The sequence below is a fragment of the Salvelinus alpinus genome, chromosome 13 (genome assembly GCF_045679555.1).
Source record: "Salvelinus alpinus chromosome 13, SLU_Salpinus.1, whole genome shotgun sequence".
In the NCBI taxonomy this organism is placed as follows: Eukaryota; Metazoa; Chordata; class Actinopteri; order Salmoniformes; family Salmonidae; genus Salvelinus; species Salvelinus alpinus.
The window spans coordinates 31,124,626-31,146,679 of NC_092098.1; the positions used below are offsets into that span (position 1 = coordinate 31,124,626).

General features: G+C 44.1%; 1 long non-coding RNA gene and 1 pseudogene across 2 annotated transcripts; one reads left to right on the forward strand and one right to left on the reverse strand.

The window, feature by feature from the left end:
* Positions 1-790: 790 nt before the first annotated feature.
* On the reverse strand, positions 791-15,046 carry LOC139537536 (uncharacterized). 2 transcript variants are annotated; one of them, XR_011667560.1, is made up of 4 exons: positions 14,758-15,046; positions 1,221-1,364; positions 1,075-1,135; positions 791-858 (listed from the first exon to the last, which is right to left on the reverse strand). It is a non-coding gene; the product is annotated as an uncharacterized lncRNA (long non-coding RNA). The 2 variants fall into 2 exon arrangements; XR_011667559.1 differs by having other exon boundaries at positions 1,221-1,511.
* A 1,778-nt stretch (positions 15,047-16,824) lies between these two features.
* Positions 16,825-22,054, forward strand: part of LOC139536725 (biotin--protein ligase-like) — a 36,058-nt pseudogene continuing 30,828 nt past the window's right edge.

Consider the following 22,054-nt stretch of genomic DNA (forward strand, 5'->3'; position numbering starts at 1 on the left):
AATACAAAAGATAGAAAGCAGAGAAAATGTTTCACTACAAACAAAAAAGGAGGGACCAGCACAAGGCCAACTTGAGTTTGCATGACAAGGTCCTGAGAACATAGGACGTTGTCAAGGAAAATGGCCATATCTGGGTTAAAGGTGTGTTGACACTGAGCTGGTGTAAACAGAATCACCTCAGTGAGGCCAACTGCAGCCAGTGACCTGGCCTTTCCCGGCTTCCTGTGGCTGTCTCAGGTGAACACCTTGGATCCTCTACTAGACCCTCACCGCGGAAGTAGCATGTCTCCTGTGACCTGCTGCACTGTCTCTCTCCCTTGTCCAATCACCCCTGCTTGTTTCCAAAACAGCAAAGATTAACTACCTATGAATTCTCTCTGAGGGGATGGGACCTGTGATCCAAACTGAGTGAATTAACCTCCAGCTCTTCCTCCATATCTTCATCATCCTCTTCCTCAGAGCTGGAGTCATCGTTGTAGAAGTGGAGAGTGGCTTGGACAGGGAAACTGTCCAAGACCTTCTTCCCCAAATGAGACAGATATTCCTCAGTCCTGGACTTTGGCATGAAGAGCCTATGGATCAGATGAATGTATTTAGTATTTTAAAATACATCTGTGTTTTACTATTTAAAGAAAGTAGAATATACCAAAATTGTCTTCATGAAGTTGATAGTTACATCAAATCATCAAATTGATTCAGGACACAGCTCTTTTCCCAAAATGTGTCTCAATGTGGTCACAATACCAACTTGCTTTCTTCTCTCAACTGCTAACAGTCTACATACCTGACAGGGTGCTGGAATCCATGGGCACCTTTGGTCATCTGTCTGGTTCTTGATGACACATTCCCTTGGCCAAACTAAAGAGGACAAGTAGGCATGATCATTTTCAACTCAAATTAACAGACCTATATAATAAAAAAATATAGCATTGCCAAGGACTTGTGGCAGTTAACTATTAGATATTCTTGTTTACTAGGCTACAGGTTTCTTGTGCTGATAGGTTGGATGAAATTGAATTACTTTATAATTTAATTGTAGGTCTTAAGCAGTTGCAGAGAAGGGAATGCCCTTACTTTATCTAGAAGTCCAGTTTCTCTGTGACAGGGAATCCATGGTCTCCATATTACCGGATAACTGTAAATGTTGAAAATCATTTATTGAAGTGTTTTTTACTTCCATATTCTAAGTAGGTTAAGTAGGCTAAAGATACCTTCCATACCTTTGAAGTGGCTCTTCAGTCTCCATGTATCGTCTCATGCAACTCATTGGTTTGGCTTTCATAGTGAGCGACGGCAGCTGCATATCCAGACCAAGATGGAGCATCTTCTGTCCTCGACTGACCCACTACCTGCAAACTCCGAGACTGAGAGGCATATGGTCAGGTATGCTGTTTATCAAGGCTTTCTCATCTTGACCGTTCACTTGAATAAACAAAAGTGGAGTTGTGTGGGGGAGTCTTTGAGATCTGTCTTCAGCTGTCAAGTTGCAGGTCACCTTCCTCCACTGGTCCCTTAAGGATATGGAAATTGAAGCTTTTCAAATGTTGATCATGAGAAGTTAGTTATTCAGATATAAAAGCATTCATTTTTTGTTGTTCTCTTTTTCATTATGTTGTTTAACTTTTAGGCCCTGGCTGTCTCTGCATTTATTTTATAGGGCTATCCTATAGTTCTAGGTAAGTGTACAGGTAACATGCCTTTGTACTGGGCACAATTAGAATGAATGGATTAGAATTAGTTTAATTCTCATTTAAGGAAAGCAATTGTATTATAATTGTATAACATTTGGTGAGTTGAGGAACAGTTATATGCAAACAGCCTCTCACATTGTGTATTTTCTCCTAATAGATATTTGAATTTTTCTTTCCCTGATAAAGTTGCAAATAATCTCTCTCTCGCTCTCACTTTCAATTTCAATTCAATTTAAGGGGCTTTTTTGGCATGTGAAACATGTTTACATTGCCAAAGCAAGTGAAATAGATAATAAACAAAAGTAAAATAAACAATAAATAAAAAAATTACAGTAAAAATTACACTCACAAAAGTTCCAAAAGAATAAAGACATTTCAAATGTCATATTATGTGCAAATAGTTAATGTAAAAAAGGGAAAATAAATCAACATAAAAATGGGTTGTATTTACAATGGTGTTTGTTCTTCACTGGTTGCCCTTTTCTTGTGGCAACAGGTCACAAATCTTGCTACTGTGTGGTATTTCACCAAATAGATATGGGAGTGTCACGATCGTCAAAGGGAGAGAGAGAGGACCAAGGCGCAGCGTGTGAAAAATACATCTTCTCTTTATTTAGAAGAAGAAAAACTAAACAAAACAACAAATAGACGAACGTGAAGCTATAAATGACTAAGTGCAAAAACATGCAACATAGACACAGACATAGACAATTACCCACAAACACCTAAAGCCTATGGCTGCCTTAAATATGGCTCCCAATCAGAGACAACAATAACCAGCTGTCTCTGATTGAGAACCAAATCAGGCAACCATAGACTTTTCTAAACACCTACACTGAACACAACCCCATACATACTACAAAACCCCCTAAACAATACACACACCCTAAACTAGACAAAACACACAAACATCCCCCATGTCACACCCTGACCTAACTAAACTAATCAAGAAAATATATATAACAAAGGCCAGAGTGTGACAGTACCCCCCCCCCCCAAAGGTGCGGACTCCGGCCGCAAAACCTGACACAGAAGGGGAGGGTCCGGGTGGGCCTTCCTATGGTGGCGGCTCGGGTGCGGGACGTGGAACCCCCTCCACCATAGACACTACCCGCTTTGGTGGCGCCTCTGGAACGGCGAGTCCCGGACTGAATACCATCCCATAGGGCGCCACTGGACTGAGGGGCAGCTCCGGACTGAGGGGCAGCTCATGACTGGCAGATGGCTCTGGCGGATCCTGGCTGACTGGCTCTGGCGGATCCTGGCTGGCTGACGGCTCTGGCGGATCCTGGCTGGCTGACGGCTCTGGCGGATCCTGGCTGGCTGACGGCTCTGGCGGATCCTGGCTGGCTGACGGCTCTGGCGGATCCTGGCTGGCTGACGGCTCTGGCGGATCCTGGCTGGCTGACGGCTCTGGCGGATCCTGGCTGGCTGACGGCTCTGGCGGATCCTGGCTGGCTGACGGCTCTGGCGGATCCTGGCTGGCGGGCGGCTCTGGCGGATCCTGGCTGGCGGGCGACTCTGGCTGCTCATGGCTGGCGGGCGACTCTGGCTGCTCATGGCTGGCGGGCGACTCTGGCTGCTCATGGCTGGCGGGCGACTCTGGCTGCTCATGGCTGGCGGGCGACTCTGGCTGCTCATGGCTGGCGGGCGACTCTGGCTGCTCATGGCTGGCGGGCGACTCTGGCTGCTCATGGCTGGCGGGCGACTCTGGCTGCTCATGGCTGGCGGGCGACTCTGGCTGCTCATGGCTGGCGGGCGACTCTGGCTGCTCCTGGCTGGCGGGCGGCTCTGGCAGATCCAGTCTGGATCCTGGACGGCTCGGGCAGATCCAGTCTGGCGGACGGCTCGGGCTGATCCTGTCTGGCGGACGGCTCGGGCTGATCCTGTCTGGCGGACGGCTCGGGCTGATCCTGTCTGGCGGACGGCTCTGGCTGATCCTGTCTGGCGGACGGCTCTAGCGGCTCGGGACAGACGGGCGGCTCTGACGGCTCGGGACAGACGGGCGGCTCTGACGGCTCGGGACAGACGGGCGGCTCTGACGGCTCGGGACAGACGGGCGGCTCTGACGGCTCGGGACAGACGGGCGGCTCTGACGGCTCGGGACAGACGGGCGGCTCTGACGGCTCGGGACAGACGGGCGGCTCTGACAGTGCTTGGCAGACGTGCAGCTCAGACGGTACTTGGCAGACGGGCAGCTCAGACGGTGCTTGGCAGACGGGCAGCTCAGACGGTGCTTGGCAGACGGGCAGCTCTGACGGTGCTTGGCAGACGGGCAGCTCTGGCCGGCTGAGGCGCACTGTAGGCCTGGTGCGTGGTGCCGGAACTGGTGGTACCGGGCTGGGGACACGCACCTGAAGGCTAGTGCGGGGAGAAGGAACAGGGCATACTGGACCCTGGAGATGCACATTAGGCCTAGTGCGTGGTGCCGGAACTGGTGGTACCGGGCTGGGGACACGCATCTCAGGGCTAGTGCGGGGAGCAGTAACAGGACACACTGGGCTCTCAAAGCGCACTATAGGCCTGGTGCGTGGTACCGGCACAGGTGGTACCGGGCTGAGGGCACGCACCTCAGGGCGAGTGCGGGGAGAAGCAACAGTGCGTACAGGGCTCTGGAGACGCACATTAGGCCTAGTGCGTGGTGCCGGAACTGGTGGTACCGGGCTGGGGACACGCATCTCAGGGCTAGTGCGGGGAGCAGCAACAGGATGCACAGGACTCTGGAGACGCACAGGAGGCTTGGTGCGTGGTGCCGGAATTGGTGGTACCGGGCTGGAGACACGCACCATAGGGCGAGTGCGTGTAGGAGGAACAGGGCTCTGGAGACACACTGGAAGCCTGGTGCGTGGTGTAGGCACTGGTGGAACTGGACTGGGGCGGGGAGGTGGCGCCGGAAATACCGGACCGTGCAGGCGTACTGGCTCCCTTGAGCACCGAGCCTGCCCAACCTTACCTGGTTGAATGCTCCCCGTCGCCCGACCAGTGCGGGGAGGTGGAATAACCCGCACCGGGCTATGTAGGCGAACCGGGGACACCATGCGTAAGGCTGGTGCCATGTATGCCGGCCCGAGGAGACGCACTGGAGACCAGACGCGTTGAGCCGGCTTCATGGCACCTGGCTCAATGCCCAATCTAGCCCTACCAGTGCGGGGAGGTGGAATAACCCGCACCGGGCTATGAACACGTACAGGAGACACCGTGCGCTCTACTGCGTAACACGGTGTCTGCCCGTACTCCCGCTCTGTTTAAAGACAGATTATTTATTTTATAATCACTGTATCACAATTCCAGTGGGTCAGAGGTTTACATACACTAAGTTGACTGTCCCTTTAAACAGCTTGGAAAATGTCAGAAAATTATGTCATGGCTTTAGAAGCTTCTGATAGGCTAATTGACATAATTTGAGTCAATTGGAGGTGTACCTGTGGATGTATTTCAAGGCCTACCTTCAAACTCAGTGCCTCTTTGCTTGACGTCATGGGAAAATCAAAAGAAATCAGCCAGGACCTCAGAAAAAAAATTGTAGACCTCCACAAGTCTGGTTCGTCCTTGGGAGCAATTTCCAAATTGCGGAAGGTACCAAGTTCATCTGTACAAACAATAGTACGCAAGTATAAACACCATTGGACCAAGCAGCCGTCATACCACTCAGGAAGGGGACGCGCTCTGTCTCCTAGACATGAACATACTTTGGTGGGAAAAGTGCAAATCAATCCCAGAACAACAGCAAAGGACCTTGTGAAGATGCTGGAGGAAACAGGTACAAAAGTATCTATATCCACAGTAAAACGAGTCCTATATCGACATAACCTGAAAGGCCGCTCAGCAAGGAAGAAGCCACTGCTCCAAAACTGGCATCAAAAAAACAGACTACGATTTGCAACTGCACATGGGGACAAAGATCATACTTTTTGGAGAAATGTCCTCTGGTCTGATGAAACAAAAATAGAACTGTTTGGCCATAATGACCAACGTTATGTTTGGAGGAAAAAGGGGGAGGCTTGCAAGCCGAAGAACACCATCCCAACCGTGAAGCACGGGGGTGGCAGCATCGTGTTGTGGGGGTGCTTTGCTGCAGGAGGGACTGGTGCACTTCACAAAATAGATGGCACCATGAGGAATGAAAATTATGTGGATATATTGGAGTGGCCATCACAAAGCCCTGACCTCAATCCTATAGAAAATGTGTGAGCAGAACTGAAAAAGCGTGTGCGAGCAAGGAGGCCTAAAAACCTGACTCAGTTACACCAGCGCTGTCAGGAGGAATGGGCCAAAATTCACCCAACTTATTGTGGGAAACTTGTGGAAGGCTACCCGTAACGTTTGACCCAAGTTAAACAATTTAAAGGCAATGCTACAAAACACTAATTGAGTGTATGTAAACTTCTGACCCACTGGGAATGTGATGGAAAAATTTTAATCTGAAATAAATCATTGTCTCTACTATTATTCTGACATTTCACATTCTTAAAATAAAGTGGTGATCCTAACTGACTTTTACTAGGATTAAATGTCAGGGATTGTGAAAAACTGAGTTTAAATGTATTTGGCTAAGGTGTATTTAAACTTCCAACTTCAACTGTATGTGAGAATGCTGTTCATTGACTACAGCTCAGCATTCAACACCATAGTGCCCACAAAGCTCATCACTGAGCTAAGGACCATGGGACTAAACACTTCCCTCTGCCACTGGATCTTGGACTTCCTGACGAACGGCCCCCAGGTGGTAAGGGTTGGCAGCAACACATCTGCCACGCTGATCCTCAACACTGAGGCCCCTCAGGGGTGCATGCTTAGTCTCCTCCTGTACTCCCTGTGCACCCACGACTGCGTGGCCAAACACGACTCCAACACCATCATTAAGTTTGCTGACGACACAGCAGTGGTAGGCCTGATCACAGACAGCGATGAGACAGCCTATAGAGAGGAGGTCAGAGACGTGGCAGTGTGGTGCCAGGACAACATCCTCTCCCTCAATGTGAGCAAGACAAAGGAGCTGATCGTGGACTACAGGAAAAGGCGGGCAGAACAGGCCCCCATTAACATTGACGGGGCTGTAGTGGAGCAGGTAGAGAGTTTCAACTTCCTTGGTGTCCACATCACCAACAAACTATCATGGTCCAAACACACCAAGACAGTCGTGAAGAGGGCACGACAAAACATTTTCCCCCTCAGGAGACTGAAAAGATTTGGCATGGGTCCCCAGTTCCTCAAGAAGTTCTACAGCTGTACCATCGAGAGCTTCCTGACCGGTTGCATCACCGCCTGGTTTGGCAACTGCTCGGCATCTGACCGTGAGGTGCTACAGAGGGTAGTGCGTATGGCCCAGAACATCACTGGGGCCAAGCTTCCTACCATCCAGGACCTATATACTAGGCGGTGTCAGAGGAAGGCCCAAAAAATAGTCAAAGACTCCAGTCACCCAAGTCATAGACTGTTCTCTCTGCTACCGCACGGCAAGCAGTACCAGAGCGCCAAGTCTAGGACCAAAAGGCTCCTTAACAGCTTCTACCCCCAAGCCATAAGACTGCTGAACAATTAATCAAATGGCCACCCGGACTATTTACATTGACATGCCCTCCCTCCCTTTGTTTTTACACTGCTGCTACTTGCTGTTTATTATCTATGCATAGTCACTTTACCCCTACCTACATGTACAAAATAACTTGACTAACCTGTACCCCCGCACATTGACTCGGTACCAGTACCCCCTGTATATAGCCTCGTTACTTTTATTTATTTATTTTTACTTTAGTTTATTTTATTTAGTAAATATTTTCTTAACTCTTTCCTGAACTGCGTTGTTCGTTAAGGGCTTGTAAGTAAGCATTTCAATGTCAGGTCTACACCTGTTCTATTCAGAGCATAAAAATAAAATACAATTTGAATAGAATTTCTGTTGATTTCACAGTTGAAAACTCAACCAAATGTCACTCAAAACTACACGTTTAACTGGGGCTCCCGAGTGGCGCAGCGGTCTAAGGCACTGCATCTCAGTGCTTCAGGCGTCACTACAGCCCCTGTTTTGATCCTGGGCTGTATCACATCCGGACGTGATTGGGAGTCCCATAGGGCGGCGCACAATTGGCCCAGCGTTAGGGTTTGGCCGGGGTAGGCCGTCATTGTAAACAAGAATTTGTTCTTAACTGACTTGCCTAGTTAAATAAATAGAAAATAACAACTTTCGTCTGTGCACATTGGGTAAGAAAAAACATCAATACACTAGTTTTATATTGCAATGAATAGGTCCCAACTGTGTGGCACAGTTAGGCTATATCACCCCTAGACACTGAAGTCTACAATACAGCCATTAACTGTATTGAAGGTGTATGTGTGCGTGACTGAGAGGATGCATACTTATATGTCTGTGCCTTCGAGAGTTCGGGAGGGGGCTCTCTTGTGCTGAGTTGACAGAGGTTTGTAACCTGAGACGAGCCACTTTGTCTCTCCTTCCGAGTGTTTCCCTCCGCTCCATTGTTCCTCATGTCTGGGTGGGACTGCACCGGACAGTGAAACCCCACTCTGTGTTCAATGGGGCTTTTCTCCTTAAAAATGCTCCAAGAAAGAGAAAGCCTCTGGCCTCTTTGAAGTCACGCTTTAAAAAGGAAGTATTGAATATTGGTTGTTTTCACTTTAAAAAGAAAGAGGATTTCGACACCCGCCATCTCAGATTGTTCTGAAATTGTTTATGTAGTTAGAAACAGATAAGATAAGCATTTCTGCAACATTATTTTGTTGAAATATGTGATCTCTGAGAAATTAAGCTACACTGAACAAAAAAAACACAACATACAACAATTTCAAAGATTTCACTGAGTTACAGTTGAAATAAATAAATTAGGCCCAGATCTATGGATTTCACATGACTGGTAATACAGATAGATACCTTCTAAAAAAGGTAGGGGTGTGGATCAGAACCAATCAGTATCTGGTGTGACCATCATTTGCCTCATGCAGCGCGATACATCTCCTTTGCATGGACTTGATCAGGCTGTTGATTTTGGCCTGTGGAATGTTGTCCCAGTCCTCTTCAATGACTGTGCAAAGTTACTGAATATTGGCGGGAGCTGGAACACGCTGTCGTACATATCGATCCAGAGCATCTCAAACATGCTCAATGGGTAACATATATGGTGAGTATGTAGGCCTCTAAAACGGCGTTGGAGGTGGCTTATGGTAGAGAAATTAACATTAAATTATTTGGAAACAGCTCAGGTGGACATTCCTGCAGTCAGCATGCCAATTGCACGCTCCCTCAACTTGAGACATCTGTGGGATTGTGTTGAGTGATAAAACTGCACATTTTAGAGTGGCCTTTTATTGTCCCCTGCACAAGGGGCACCTGTGTAATGATCATGCTGTTTAATCAGCTTCTTGATATGCCACACCTGTCAGGGGGATGGATTATCTTGGCAATGGAGAAATGCTTACTAACAGAGATGTAAACAAATTTGTGCACAACATTGTGAGAAATTGTATTTTTGTGCCTATGGAACATGGGACCAACTCTTTACATGTTGCGTTTTATATTTTTGTTCAATATAATTGATTGCACCCAAATTGTCCATTTCAATTTATAGGAATGATATAATAAAACCTCTTAACAATGATTAAGATGCGAGGAATCCAAATAAATGATCAAACGCCACCCATGCTGTCATACTGTGTTCAACCGTGCTGGATCTTGCCTAGCCATCTTGTTTCAAGAGGACTAGAATGGAAGAAAGTCCCAGACCTTATTTGGTGTTATCCTCAATGATTTTACTAATGGCTTTTTCAAGTTTTATGTGTGCTTGTTTTTCAGAATGGTTGAATTAATAAACTAAACCCAAACCCCACACCAAGCCCACCCCCAATGGCCAGTATACAGCATAAGTTCTCTGGGCTTTGACTAGGCCATTCAAATGTTTCCCCTTAAACCACTCAAGTTTTGCTTTAGCAGATGAATGAAGTTGCGAGTATTGTTTATTCATTTTGGTGATATTCTCCCAAACCATCCTGTTCAAAGAAATTAGCCATTGAAGTTGCTTGCATTTTCTCCATTAATTTAGTGAATGTACCAGGTTCTACCCCCTTGATGCTGCTGTTCTTGATACTGCCCTTTTATCCATTTTGCTGGTCTGTTGTGTTTCAACCTTTGGTAGAAAACCAATAGATTTGGCTCATGATGAAAATAAATGGTGTGGTCATCCTCACAATTCAAGCCAGTCCTCCATGAAAGCAATTCAGTTTGTCCTTCTCTTAGGCTAATCTGTGTCCAGGAAACCAGCCGTAGGTGTGTTTGGTGAACAAGCAAACTATTAGGCTCCAGCAGTTCTGTATTTTTTTGTTGTTGTGGGGGGTAGATCAGCTTAATATTGCAGATAGATTGTAGCTTCCATCAATGTAATTGTATCCATAATTTCCAAAACCCATATATATATTTTTTTAAATATACAGTTGAAGTCGGAAGTTAACATGCACCTCAGCCAAATACATTTAAACTCCGTTTTTCACAATTCCTGACATTTAATCCTAGTAAAAATGCCCTGCCTTAGATCAGTTAGGATCACCACTATTTTAACAATGTGAAAAGTCAGAATAATAGTAGAGATAATTATTTCTTTCAGCTTTTATTTCTTTCATCACATTCCCAGTGGGTCAGAAGTTTACATACACTCAATTAGTATTTTGTAGCATTGCCTTTACATTGTTTAACTTGGGTCAAACATTTCGGGTAGCCTTCCACAAGCTTCCCACAATAAGTTGGGTGAATTTTGGCCCATTCCTCCTGACAGAGCTGGTGTAACTGAATCAGGTTTGTAGGCCTCCTTGCTCGCGCATGCTTTTTCAGTTCTGCCCACACATTTTCTATAGGATTGAGGTCAGGGCTTTGTGATGGCCACTCCAGTACCTTGACTGTCCTCATGGAGCCATTTTGCCAAAACTTTGAAAGTATGCTTGGGGTCATTGTACATTTGGAAGACCCATTTGCGACCAAGCTTTAACTTCCTGACTGATGTCTTGAGATGTTGCTTCAATATATCCACATAATTGTCCTTCCTCATGATGCCATCTATTTTGTGAAGTTCACCAGTCCCTCCTGCAGCAAAGCACCCCCATAACATGATGCTGCCACCCCCGTGCTTCACGGTTGGGATGGTTTTCTTCGGCTTGCAAGCACCCCCCTTTTTCCTCCAAACATAACGTTGGTCATTATGGCTAAACAGTTCTATTTTTGTTTCATCAGACCAGAGGACATTTCTCCTAAAAGTATGATCTTTGTGTGCAGTTGCAAACCGTAGTCAAACCGGTTTTGGAGTAGTGTCTTCTTTCTTGCTGAGCGGCCTTTCAGGTTATGTCGATATAGGACTCGTTTTACTCTGGATATAGAAACCTTTGTACCGTTTTCCTCCAGCATCTTCACAAGGTCCTTTGCTGTTGTTCTGGGATTGATTTGCACTTTTCGCACCAAAGTACATTCATCTCAAGGAGACAGAACGAGTCTCCTTCCTGAGCGGTATGACGGCTGCTTGGTCCCATGGTGTTTATACTTGCGTACTATTGTTTGTACCGATGAATGTGGTACCTTCAGGCGTTTGGAAATTGCTCCCAAGGATGAACCAGACTTGTGGAGGTCTACAATTTGTTTTCTGAGGTCTTCTGAGGCTGATTTCTTTTGATTTTCCCATGATGTCAAGCAAAGAGGCACGGAGTTTGAAGGTAGGCCAGGTACACCTCCAATTGACTCAAATTATGTCAATTAGCCTATCAGAAGCTTCTAAAGCTATGACATCCTTTTCAGGAATTTTCCAAGCTGTTTAAAGGCACAGTCAACTTACTGTATGTAAACTTCTGACCCACTGGAATTGTGATACAGTGAATGATAAGTGAAATAATCTGTCTGTAAACAATTGTTGGAAAAATTACTTCTGTCATGGACAAAGTAGAAGTAGCCAAAACTAGCCAAAGTAGCCAAAACTATAGTTTGTTAACAAGAAATGTGTGGAGTGGTTGAAAAACGAGTTTTAATGACTCCAACCTAAGTGTATGTGAACTTCCGACTTCAACTGTATACAGTACCAGTCAAAACTTTGGACACACCTACTCATTCCAGGGTTTTTATTTAGGTGTACTATTTTATATATTGTAGAATAATAGTGAAGACATCAAAACAATGAAATAACACATTTGGAATCATGTAGTAACCAAAAAAGTGTTAAACAAATCAAATATATTTGATATTTGATATTCTTCAAAGTAGCCACCTTTTGCCTTGATGACAGCTTTGCACACTCTTGGCATTCTCTCAACCAGCTTCATGAGGTAGTCACCTGGAATACATTTCAATTAACAGGTTTGCCTTTCTTTGGAATTTCTTTCCTTAACTTCTCTAGGATAGCATTTTCACGTTTGGATGAAAAGCGTGCCCAGAGTAAACTGCCTCCTACTCAGTCCCAGATGCTAATATATGCATATTTTTATTAGTATTGGATAGAAAAATTCAGGGCACACTTAACCAGTATGGCTACCACAGCATTCTGCAGCGATATGCCATCCCATCTGGTTTGCGCTTGTTGGGACTATCATTTGTTTTTCAACAGGACAATGACCCAACACACCTCCAGGCTGTGTAAGGGCTATTTGACCAAGAAGGAGAGTGATGGAGTGCTGCATCAGATGACCTGGCCTCCACAATCACCCAACCTCAACCCAATTGAGATGGTTTGGAATGAGTTGGACCTTAGAGTGAAGGAAAAACACCAAACAAGTGCTCTGCAAATGTGGAAACTCTTTCAAGACTGTTGGAAAGCATTCCAGGTGAAGCTGGTTGAGAGAATGCCAAGAGTGTGCAAAGCTGTCATCAAGGCAAAGGGTGGCTAGTTTGAAGAATATAAATATATTTTGATTTGTTTATCACATTTTGGGTTACTACATGATTCCATATGTGTTGTGCAATGTATAAAATAATACAAATAAAAAAAAACCCTTGAATGAGTAAGTGTGTCCAAGCATAATTTCCAGAATGAACTAATAATTATGCATAATAATTTAGGCAGTTCATGTGAAGGATAGTTACCTACACCAGAACTGCCATTTCAAAAATACATTTTTGGCAAGCAATTGTAATTTTAGCAAAGAATTATTGTTATTCATCCTATATTGTCCCTAACATCATTACCCCCCCCACCCCCCACATACACACACACACACACACTCACTCATACACACTCCCCACCCTTCCCCCACAAACAACCACAAGCTCAGATGTTCAACAGTTGTTTCATACCCGAGCCCAACTCAAGAAAGGACTTGATGTGCGAATGCATATACAGTTGTAGCTGTTTGAGAAGGCATGCAAAATTGAGCAAGAATGGGTTGTCCTACTGTAGCTGATGGAGCTCAGATACAACCCCTTCCCTTTAAACACACACTGGTTTCTCATGGTCTGAGAGTCTTGAGGTGCCTTTTTCTGTGGGACCTTATATAGACAGGTGTGTGCCTTTCCAAATCATGTCCAATCAATTGAATTTACCATAGGTGGACTCCAATCAAGTTGTAGAAACATCTCAAGGATGATCAATGGAAACAAGATGCACCTGAGCTCAATTTCGAGTGTCATAGTAAATGGTCTGAATCCTTATGTAAATAAGGTATTTCTGTTCTTTTTTTTATATACATTTGCAAAAATGTTTTAACTTTTTGCTTTGTCATTATTGGTTATTGTGTGTAGATTGATGAGGGGGAAAAACTATTTTATCCATTTAGAATGAGGCTGTAACCTAACAAAATATGGAATAAGTCAAGGGGTCTTAATACTTTCCGAAGGTACTGTAAATCAGATAAGGATTTCTCCTTAGTGTATGGGGCGCTCAGGTGGGTGTATAGGGTTGGGGACCGTTCCATCTTGATAGGACAATAAATACAAAAACTATATAATTTATTTTAAATCTGCACAAAATTGAAAGCTCTCTTTGTCACAAGTCCTGCTCGCAGATACACATGGGCTCTGGCATTTGCAACCATTTTCCTTTTTCACTCACTTAACTCCACACTTTCCCAAACACAAAAACGCACACCCCACCTTCCATCACAATACACTTGCACATACCCACATACTGTGCCTTCTGTGTCCTCTGTTAGCTGTGTTTTTATCCCTACCATGTGGATTCCTACCTAATTTCTGGCTTTTGAGTACTTTTGTGTTCCAGTTCCTTATAAATGAAGATGTATTATTTCAATAATGATCCTTTCTTCTAATGCTGGCTTTATCTATTTGTAAATACTATAACTAGAAAGTTGAATACTAATTATTTTGACAACATTTCCTATCTTGAATGGTATACTGTATTTGTAGTTTATTTCTATTGTTAAATATTTTTGTATTATTACAATCCATACCATGGATAATATTGGGTGTTCCATTATTCAACTCTAATAGCCATGGAGTAGTCTTGGTGTCTCGGAACAATTTGGTTATCAATATACAGTTTATCAACTACGAGAGCCTCACGTTTCCCTTTTAATCTATTCACCTTGAAGAGTGGGTACAGAACTTTGCGCCGTTCTGCAATTCCCTTGGGGAACTGATAATTCATGACTATTTTCGTGCCAGCGAGTCTTTTACCCAGGCTTTTAACCATTATCTTATCTTTAAAAAATGCAAATTTTGCAACAATTTGGCGCTCATATCTCTGTCCCGAAACGGTGTACACGTGCAAGTTTGATTTTGTCGACAGTATCGCCTGGGATCTATAGCGCTGTAAGAAATAATTATTTCACCACACTTTCAGGATCTTTACCCTCATGTTTCTTAAATACCAGTAAGTACTAGATTTTCTCTCAAAGATCTAGTCTGTAATTCAAGTAAGGCTTCTCTCAGAAACATCTTCTCCTTTTTAAGTTTTTTAACGTCCGTTTCAATCGTATTGACTCTACCTTTTAGCTTGTTTGTTTCTTTCTCCATTGTCGCAGCTTTTTGTCATTCATCTCGAGGCTCGTCTTCAACTCCTTTACAGCTTTACTGACTAGTTCATGCCCAGTTTATATCATTTATCAACTTTAGCAAGTCAGTATCTACACTTACCATTCCCGGTGGTGAAAAGCATAAATCGTGTGTCCTTCGAGGAGCCTCGTTTTCTTTTGGGGATTGGGTCTCCATGCTTACTCTCTGACATGTTTGGGTGTTGATTGTATTGGTGATATTGGTCGATACATTTCTGTAGCCTTATCATTTGTTTTGTGTTGTTATCCAGATTGAAGGTTATTGCCCACGAGTATGTGGAGTGAAGTGTTAATATTTAGTCAAACTTACAGATATTGAATATTACGTTTTTATCTTGAGGCATTCTGCACCGCTGTGTTCAGTCCGCCATGACACCTCTCTCCACACACGGATACTTCTACTGCCAATGTTTGTCTAATGGTTTCAATGTTATGATCTCTAAGGACTTTCAATAGTAAAAGTCCCAAACACACATTGTAAGTGTTTTGCAATGGTATTATGTTGGGTTTAATGGTAAATGTCACACAACATATAGAGAGAGAAATGTTTTCTAATAATTTTATTGAAAAACATAGCACCTTCAGAACGTATTCAGACCCCTTGACTTATTCTACATTTTGTTGTGTTACAACCTGAATTCAAAATGGATTAAATAGATGTTTGTCTCACCCATCTCCACACAATACCCAATAAAAAAAATGTTTTTAGAATTCAAAAATGTGTTTCTAGAAATGTTTACAAATTTATAAAAAATGAAATACAGAAATATCTAATTTACATAACTAGTAAATACTTTGTAGGAGCCCATTTTGGAGCGATTACAGCTGTGAGTCTTTCTGGGTAAGCCTCTAAGAGCTTTGCACACCTGGGTTGTGCAACTTTTGCCCATTATTCTTTTTTAAATTCTTCAAGCCCTGTCAAATTAGTTGTTGATCATTGCTAGACAACCATTTGCATGTCTTGCCATAGATTTTCAAGTAGATTTAAGTCAAAACTGTAACTCGGCCACTCAGGAACATTCACTGTTGTCTTGGTAAGCAACTCCAGTGTATTTGGCCTTGTGTTTTAGGTTATTGTCCTACTGAAAGGTGAATTTGTCTCCCATTGTCTGTTGGACAGCAGACTGAACCAGATTTTCCTCTAGGATCTTTTTACCCCCACCCCCTCCCCCAACAAAAAAACTCCCAAGCATACCCATAACATGAGTACTCAGTGATTTGTTGTGTTGGGGTTGCCCCAAACATAACGCTTTACATTCATGACAAATGTCACAAGTTGCAAAGAAAACCTGCTGCCTCCACTATTGCAGCACCATTTCAACTTCAACATGGCAATATCATCAATACAACTATGCTTAGTCTAATACAGTGAAAACTAAAAGATACCAAAAGCGAATTAGTCAAATCAACGTAAGCTAAAAAGGATATGGCTGTCCATGGTTCTGATTTCTGTGTGTATGCGTTCTTTCGTGCAAGTAGAAAAAACATGTTGACTCACCCTACTTGTAGAGAAACGCCAATGCCATCCTCCTCTCTTTCATGTTGACAAAACAGTCTATGACTCTCATACAGTATGCACTTTCAGTTTTTGTTGTCCTAGGCTACGTGGCTCGCTAGCCTAACTTCCTTTCATGGGCAATGATGAGCCAGCTAGTTAACATTAGCCTACTACATCTAGCTACGTATTGAACTTCCATCCTGTCAGGCCAGGGGCACAATGTATGAATTTATGGTTGGATCAGAATCGCCGTTATAATCATTGGCCAGTACAGAGAATTAATTAAAAAGTCAAAATCCCTATCTCCGTCCATGGCCAATTTTAGCTAGCTAGCTAGCCACCATAGGACAACGACACAATGAGATGCAACGTTATATAATTTTTCTGTCAATGACGTTTTCCTTTTGATGTGAGTGGTTTGAAGCCAAATCCAAACTGGCTTCCCTTGACACTTTATTTTGGTGTGCCAGGACCAACGCTGATTGGCTATAATTGTATACTTTTTATTAATCAAGGGAGGCCAAATGCTCGCTGGCTTACCTTGCATTCAATGCTACGGGCGGCAACAATATCATACTATTTTTGACCATACAGCATCAGATAGAAGGGCAAAGTATATAGAGACAGAGGGGCGCTGTTTCGCTGGCTCGGATGCTTTCTCCGGTGAGATACATTCAGCCACTTGTGAATTGAAGGAACATTATGAAACACAGAGTGATGAAAGATCATTTATTACATTTTATTGGTAATTTTTTGGGGGGGAAGCCTGGCTTCCCTTGGCCTCCATGAATACACGCCAGTGAGGGACCTTACAGATAATTGTATGTTGGGGTACAGAGATGAGGTAGTCATTAAAAAATCATGTTATTTGGAATCCTCACACCTTAATCACTGATAAGATGTTGTTGTGCAAATCGTATGTTGGGTACTATATTTATTGAATATTATATGAATCCTATACATTTTAATGGCCAATATATGTGCAATCAATTCGCTTAATTTAACAAATGATTGTTGCAGGAATGCTTATCTTATCTGTTTCTAACTACAGAAATGCTTTCAGAACAATCTGAGATGGTGGGGATCAGGGCTTGCTGAAATGACATGGGATGACACATATGGCAGAGGGTCCGCTGACACTTGAGAGGCCATGCTAAGATCCTGGAGCAAAAATGTTTTGGTTGGAGAGGAAGTAGGGTTCCTTGATTTGCATTTAGCCATTTAAATGTCCCTTTAAACACAAAAAGTGTTATTTTACTCAGGCAGCAGGAAGATATTGCTTAGTTACTCAAAAGTGATTATGCAGTACAGTATCTATCTGATTGTTGAACTAATCCCGATCCCAATTAAACATTCTGAAATTATGATATTTTCCTTCAACTGTCCACTAATGTTTAAATCCTGCTGACTTGTGTACTCTGCTGTGTTGTCTAGGTGCTGAAGTGGTCAGACTACTGTCTCCCTCTGGCCTGTAGCCTAGTGCAGCCATTCAGGGCCGTGGCTCAGGACAGCGTTGACAACTTCAGCCGACCTCGGAGTGGCATTTATGGAAGATCGACCTTCAGCTGGACAATGGACTTGAGCCTTCAAAGATAGTCTGTGAGTGTCTAGTCCTTACTTTTGAAATCAAGGGTTTCTCATTTATGGAGTGTGTTAACTCAACTTTATTGTACACATAGGATTTTAAGGATTTTAAATATTTAAAATAAAAACATTTGTACTTTTAAGGCTATTTGTAAGGGGTCGTTCCATTTCATTTCAGCAAGCCATGACACCCACTATCTCAGATTGTTCTGAAATGGTTTTCTGTTGTTAGAAACCGATAAGATAAGCATTCCAGCAACATGATTTTGTTGAAAGACAATTTGAACTCTGAGAAATTAAGCTAATTAAGGGCACACAAATTGGCCATGTCAAGTTATGGGATTCATATAATATTCAAGAAATATCATACTCAATATTAAATTTGGACCAAGCCCCTTCTTAACAACGATTGATACATGAGAAATCCAAATAAATGGTCAAAAGCCACCAACAACCCTTCACACCACACACCAAGCCCGCCCCAACATCCAGTATACAGTATCAGTTCTCTGTTCGACAAGTAGTATGAAGCTGCGGCTTGGAGCATTGTTTATTCATACTATGTCATGTATTCTCAGTAAATTTGGGGATTGTGTTTTTCCCCTGTTCAGAGAAATTAGCCATTGAAGTAGCTTGCATTTCCCCCCATAAATTAGCATGAAAGTACCCGATTTTGACCACCAGATGCTGCTGTTCCTGCTACTGCCATACCCTTTAATCCAATTTGCTCTCTTGTGTTTATTAAATGTATCACATTTTCTTTGCCGCTTTGGGTAGAAAACCAATAGCTATTTGCTCATGATAAAAATGTATTGTATGGTCATCCTCACAACTCAAGCCAGTCCTCCATGAAAGCAATTCAAATTGTTTTCTCTTAGGCTTAATCTGTGTCCAGGAAATGGCCCCTATGTGTGTGGATTATTCCCATTAAAAAAAGTCTGGATTAGACAATTCCTGGTTAACAAGCAAGCCATTAGGTTACAGCTGTTGCAATGGTTTCAATGTTGTGGTCTAAAAGGGTCTTCAATGATAAAAGTCCTGAACACACACTTTATTGTGTTTGGTAATGGTATTGTGTTTGGTTTAATAGTAAATATCACTAATCACACAACATACAGTGCTTTCGGAAAGTATTAAGACTCCTTCACTTTTTCCACATGTTGTTACGTTACAGCCTTATTCTAAAGTTGACTAAATAAATCTACACACAATACCCAATAATGACACAACAAAAACAGGGTTTTAGACATTTTAGAAAATGTATTAAAATAAATGTTTTAATGATTTTACATTTACATAAGTATTCAGACCCTTTGCTATGAGAATTGAAATTGAGTTCAGGTGCATCCTGTTTCCATTGAGGTTGGGGTTGGGGGGGGGGTCCTTGGGGGGCCTTTGACCATTTTAATGTCTTAATCATTGTTGAGAAGGGGTTTGGTCCAAATCGGATGTTGGGTACTATATTTATAGAATACTATATGAATCCTATAACTTCAAACGGACAATTTAGGTGCAATAAATTAGCTTAATTTCTATATATCTTTTAACAAAATAATGTTTCAGGAATGCTAGTCTTATCTGTTTCTAACTACAGAAACCAGTTCAGAACAATCTGAGATGGTGGGTGTCTTTCTTGGGCTTTTTGAGGTGGAAGGACACTAAGGCATTTTTTGAAGACAATTTGTTTTAGGTCCCAAATCAAATTTCAAATAAAATAAAATGTATTTATATAGCCCTTCGTACATCAGCTGATATCTCAAAGTGCTGTACAGAAACCCAGCCTAAAACCCCAAACAGCAAGCAATGCAGGTGTAGAAGCACGGTGGCTAGGAAAAACTCCCTAGAAAGGCCAAAACCTAGGAAGAAACCTAGAGAGGAACCAGGCTATGAGGGGTGGCCAGTCCTCTTCTGGCTGTGCCGGGTGGAGATTATAACAGAACATAGCCAAGATGTTCAAATGTTCATAAATGACCAGCATGGTCAAATAATAATAATCACAGTAGTTGTCAAGGGTGCAGCAAGTCAGCACCTCAGGAGTAAATGTCAGTTGGCTTTTCATAGCCGATCATTAAGAGTATCTCTACCACTCCTGCGGTCTCTAGAGAGTTGAAAACAGCAGGTCTGGGACAGGTAGCACGTCCGGTGAACAGGTCAGGGTTCCATAGCCGCAGGCAGAACAGTTGAAACTGGAGCAGCAGCACGGCCAGGTGGACTGGGGACAGCAAGGAGTCATCATGCCAGGTCGTCCTGAGGCATGGTCCTAGGGCTCAGGTCCTCCGAGAGAGAGAAAGAAAGAGAGAAAGAGAGAATTAGAGAGAGCATACTTAAATTCACACAGGACACCGGATAAGACAGGAGAAATACTCCAGATATAACAGACTGACCCTAGCCCCCCGACACATAAACTACTGCAGCATAAATACTGGAGGCTGAGACAGGAGGGGTCAGGAGACACTGTGGCCCCATCCGATGATACCTCCGGACAGGGCCAAACAGGAAGGATATAACCCCACCCACTTTGCCAAAGCACAGCCCCCACACCACTAGAGGGATATCTTCAACCACCAACTTACCATCCTGAGACAAGGCAGAGTATAGCCCACAAAGATCTCCGCCACGGCACAACCCAAGGGGGGGCGCCAACCCAGACAGGAAGATCACGTCAGTGACTCAACCCACTCAAGTGACGCACCCCTCCTAGGGACGGCATGAAAGAGCACCAGTAAGCCAGTGACTCAGCCCCTGTAATAGGGTTAGAGGCAGAGAATCCCAGTGGAGAGAGGGGAACCGGCCAGGCAGAGACAGCAAGGGCGGTTCGTTGCTCCAGAGCCTTTCCGTTCACCTTCACAATCCTGGGCCAGACTACACTCAATCATATGACCCACTGAAGAGATGAGTCTTCAGTAAAGACTTAAAAGTTGAGACCGAGTCTGCGTCTCTCACATGGGTAGGCAGACCATTCCATAAAAATTGAGATATATAGGAGAAAGCCCTGCCTCCAGCTGTTTGCTTAGAAATTCTAGGGACAATTAGGAGGCCTGCGTCTTGTGACCGTAGCGTACGTGTAGGTATGTACGGCAGGACCAACTCGGAAAGATAGGTAGGAGCAAGCCCATGTAACGCTTTGTAGGTTAACAGTAAAACCTTGAAATCAGCCCTTGCCTTAACAGGAAGCCAGTGTAGGGAGGCTAGCACTGGAGTAATATGATCATATTCTTTGGTTCTAGTCAGGATTCTAGCAGCCGTATTTAGCACTAACTGAAGTTTATTTAGTGCTTTATCCGGGTAGCCAGAAAGTAGAGCATTGCAGTAGTCCAACCTAGAAGTAACAAAAGCAAATGCAGTTACAGTTGTTGGCCAATGCTATCTCAGAACTTCACTTAATTATTGTCAACGCTAGGCTATATCCCAAAACATTATCCAAATAATTTGCTTGATACGGAGAGCGGGCCACATTTTGCAATTAAAATATTCCCCTCTGTGCCCATTTCCCCAGCAGTCCTGCTCAGAGAATATGCTTTTAAATAACTTTTGGAGAAGGGAAAGTCAGAGAAGCACATCACTTCCCTCTCCCTCAAAAAACAGACTGAGATCATCCTCTCTGAGCATTCTCCCTGTGAGTGGGAGGTACTCTCAGAGAGAAGCTCCCCCCAGCTAACACAACGCAGGAAGGGAAGCCTGCTCCTACCACTGGAGGTCCATAGGGCGTTAGTGGAGAGACGAGGCTCAGAGCCCATACGAGGAGCCAGCCCTGGGGTGGACAGGGGACTCCCTGGGTAACAACCACCAGCACATGGAGGGCCAAGGCCACCACCTCTACCTGTCCAGCTGCCACGAGTGCCTGGAGCTGGGAACAGCACCATACTCTCCATCAAGTACGCCTTGGTTGACAATATCTCCGACCTTCCTGACGACTAGGCCATGTGCACGGACAGCGAGGACGAGACTCTGGACGAATTCGAGGAGGATGAGGCAGAGAGCTTCCTTGGTCAGAGCCGACGGGTCAACATTTAGCGGGAAGCCCCCCAATGTGCTGGTGTACACGGGCGGCTTCCAGGAGAGGTTTCAGAGGGTGCGTTTGCACCCTGCCCCAGTAGGCCCTCAGTGAACCCTGGCTGGAGAGTTCCAACCTGCTAGTACTGGCCTCGGACAAACCCCTCACCCCCCAGCTCCAGGCTCGCTTTCTGGCATACTTGGAGCAGGGTGGCAGGGTCCTGGGGCTCTCCTCCACCCCCCCCCCCACCCCCCCCACGGGGCTGGCTCTGGTGCCCAGGAAGAGCAGGAGGAGCCAGATCTG